Here is a 4,092-nt window from a genome sequence, read left to right as displayed (position 1 = left end):
CCGCCCCGCCCGGGCAGTGAGGGTCAGCGGCGCGGGGCAGTTCCCTGCTCCTCAGCCTGGGAACTCCACCCCGAGGCTGAGCCGCCAGCGGGGCGGAGCCCGCCCTCGTGCGCGCGCAGCCCAGGGCAAAGGAGAGCGCGGCCCAGTCCCTGCTGCGGCGGGCTGCCCGCTCCCAGCAAGCCCTGCGCGCCACACTCGTGCTAAGGGCGCCGCGCTGTATGCTGGGAGCTGCCCCTGCCCACGGGGCGGGGCCGAGACCTCGGCGACTCCCCCGCCCCGCCCCCAAAGCCACGCACGTGCAGGCCCTGCTCCTTCGGTGTCCCGACGTCCGGCCTCGGCTCGCCTGCCGGACCGCTAACATTGGCGGCAGCCCGTTGCTTTTCAGTCTCTTGTGGGCTAAGAGCCACTGAAAGAAGTGTCTGAAATCCCGGATTAAAGACAGAGATGTGGGTTTCCGGAAAATGCTGAATTGGAAAGTTTTCTAGAAATGTTTCCAGTGCCCTAAATAGAGCACGATCTGATTTAACATGTTTTCTTGGCTTACGTTTAGTGAACAAAACTAGAAAAAGGGACCCCCGTGTTTATTTTATGTCTCAAATAGTCATAAGTATTTGAACTGAAATATTTGCTTAAAAAATGTTGAATACAGCACACTTAATGTGGTCTAAATGTTATATTCAAATTCAAAGCTTTATGTGGAAAGAAATTATTTTTATTGGAATACTCATAAAAATGTAAAGACAATACACACTAGCATGTGTTTCCCTTACATTGTTTGTTTAAATATAAGAAAAAAACCCCAAAGCACTGAAAACTCCTGACAGTAATGTTTGCACACCTAAAGAACTGCATGATATGCCCTGGGTTTTCCACTCATCTACTTCAACAGAGTTTAACTCTCTTCCACCAAGATCATTGCGGGACCTCCAGTGTCACTGTCACTATCCGTAGAATCACTTGCTCTACTTATTCGTTCCGTTTCAGAATCAGATGGAGGCAAATCCGATTCAGAACTACTTGATCCACGTCCTCTTTTGCTAAAGGATGGTTTTACCAATGAGTCTGTGGGCAAAGGCCACTTACCATCACACTGCATCTTCTTCACTAATTGTGCTTCTGACTGATTCTCCAGAAGCAAGAGCTTTTGAGAAATAAAAACAAGCTTAGTGCATTCATTTCTTAGTCTATTCCTCTTTTTTGTCTTGATTGAGCTGAAAGCCTTCCAGGGAATGCTTGGGATCCTCAGAGCAATCCTGGACAGCAGTCGGGTGTTCCAGTTTCCCTTCCACCATGTGAGAGGAGACATATTCTCTGCTGCCTGCCAAATGATGTCTTTGCTCCAAAGCTTTTCTTTTGCACAGTACTTGGCAATGTCTGTCATCACGGCGATTCCATAATTGTATCAAGAGCAGTAGATAATTCATCTTCTGATAAATGTTGTCCTCTGTGTTGAGAATCCAAAAGATTTGCTGCCAGATGAACTGGATGAGAACAAAACTCAGATCTCTTAGTAAACATTTGTTTTACTTCTTTTTTGGACAGAGGTGAAGAAGGCAAAAGCTCAGTTCGATTTTTCATTCAGTTGTCTGAATATCTCTGGAATATTTGAAAGGCTTGGTGTATCTCCTTCAGGTTTCTTGATAGCCACTGAAATTGGTAGTAGCAAATTGACTGCTCATTGAACTCAAACCCAGAATACATGGTTGTCAAGAATCCACTTCCAAATGTTTACGGGAATAATCTGAGATACCGTAACACCTATTGAAGCACACTGCAAACAGTTCTTTGTGCACAGGAAACTATGTCAACACTTTGTAGCTGAGCTCCATCGAGTTTCTCCTGGCAATAAAAGTGCCCTTTCCTTCCCCTGCTTCTTTTTCTGTAATTTCTTCAGAGTCTGATTAGCAACATGATGATTGTTGAATACCTTCACAATCGCTTTGCAGTTTGCCGACATTGTCTTCATTGTATTCACACTTACTATGTCCTTTGCCAGAAGATTCAACCCATGAGCAAAACAGCCAAACACTATTAAATGAGAATATTTTGCCTTTAATATTTGCCATGCAGCTTTCATGTTACTCATATTATCAGTTACAATGGCTTGTATCCTGGAGGGACCTGCACTTTCAATCCCTTCACTCAGTAATTTGGCTATGTATTCACCTGTATGATGAGAAGATTTGATAGCAATTACTTTCAGGAATATTGGTTCTGGTGTTGCTAACATAATGTTTAATAAAGGATTTCCTTGTATATCAGTCCATCCATCTGACATCAGAGTAGTTGATTCTGCTTGACCAATCCTTTGAATAACCATTGTTTGAACTCTGTCATACTCTCTATCTAAGAGAGAATGTGGTAAGCAATAACGTGACAGTAACTTATATGATGGGCGAATTAGTTTGTAATGTTCCTTCCAGTATTGATTTTCAGTTATGGAAAGAAGTATACCACTTGCAAATATAGCTCAAGCTAATGTCTCATCTGCTTTTTCTTGATCTTCTTTTGACATTTTGTCCACAAACCTTGATAAAAAGCTTGATTGTCTTGAACAGCTACTCATGGTGGATCGCATATCTGGTGACAGTGACCTTGAAAGTGAGGATTCTGCTTCTTCCTCCAGACCTGGCAGCTCAACATTTTCATTTTCCATTTTTTACAAATCTGCTATTTCACTTGAGCTACCAGGTTCCTGCAACAAAAGGGGGAAAAGATTTTTATTTTAGCTGTCTCAGGCAGATACAAGTGGAGACCCCGGAGCACCTGCCTGCAGCGGGACCCGAGGCAGGGCTGATCTGCCCAAAGAAGGAAAGGGAAAGCCCTGAAAATGGGGTGTGCTTACCATTTTCAGGAGTAACAGAGCCACACCAAAACGAACCGCCCACGGGGTCTGTCAGCCACTTTTATTTCCAACTGGGAATGGTGCCAGCCAATGATGCAATCAAGAATCACCGCCCAGCTGATTTAAAACCAGTGATGGGGAGATGGAGATGGTGGCAGCAATGACACAGCCAGACAGCAAGGCTGCTCCCTGGGCTGCACCTGGGCACCGGCAGCTCAGCAGGGGGCCAGACAGAGACCCACTGGAAGGGTCCCGGGTTCATTAAAAGGACCAAGCACATTAAGAGGAGTCAAGAGGTACAGCATCAAGGGACCTTGAGGGCCACAGACACTGGATCCATGAGTGAGGTGGACTGAAGCCCCGTGCCCCAATTATTCTTTTCCTTTCTTTCTTTTTGTGTTGTTGTTGTGTTGGAGGTTGTGGAGAGCCCAAGCTGGGGAGTGAGCTTCTGAGTGACCCTCTGGGTCAAGAGGGGAAAGCCAAAGCAGCCCAAAGGATTGCTATGCCTCAGGTGGAGAGGGAACACCATGACAAGGACATTCCCAAGTCCCATAGTCACTCTGGGTGGGGTGTAGGGGAAGTGGAGCCACAAGAAAACCCGCCAAGGGCAGCACCCAGCCTGCAAGGAACTCTGAGGAGGAACCCCACCACTGAAGAAAAAAAGACCAAGTTGTGGCAAGAGCGTGTCTGGGCCTCCCTCAGGGGTGAACATGACCCCACGCTCAGGGCCTCAAGGACACCCTGTGGCCAGCACTGGGTGTGTTCTCTAAGGCTGCTAGGGAGCACCTATATGAGGCCATGTAGGTGCAAGCCTATTCTAGTCTGGCCTCATTCAACAGAGAAGTGGCAGGGAGCTTGTTCCCCCCCTCCCTGCCAGAAAGAACACTCTGCTGCTCGCTTGCTCCTCAGTTGCCCCAGAACTGCAGAGCCAAAGGGAAGTGTAGTCTGGCCTGTGCTATCATTTGATCTCGTAGGGATAACGGACCTGGTGGGACTCCTCCTATGACTGGACTATGGTTATAAATGGCTATATCCTGTACAAGAGAGATCATGTTGAAAAAAGAGGCGGGAGTGTAGCTCTCTATGTGAAGGAGAGCGACACATCCCTACAAGCTAAGATTGGCACCCAAGGAGGATGATTGGAGACCCTTTGGGTTACAATAGAAAGAGAACATGATGAAGGGGATACAATGATAGGAGTCTACTACAGACCTCCAAATCAGGAACAAGAGCTTGACTAAAAATTC

The sequence above is a fragment of the Crocodylus porosus genome, unplaced genomic scaffold, assembly GCF_001723895.1.
Source record: "Crocodylus porosus isolate Cpor-Errol unplaced genomic scaffold, CroPor_comp1, whole genome shotgun sequence".
NCBI lineage: Eukaryota > Metazoa > Chordata > Crocodylia > Crocodylidae > Crocodylus > Crocodylus porosus.
Note: the sequence above shows the minus strand (reverse complement) of the source record.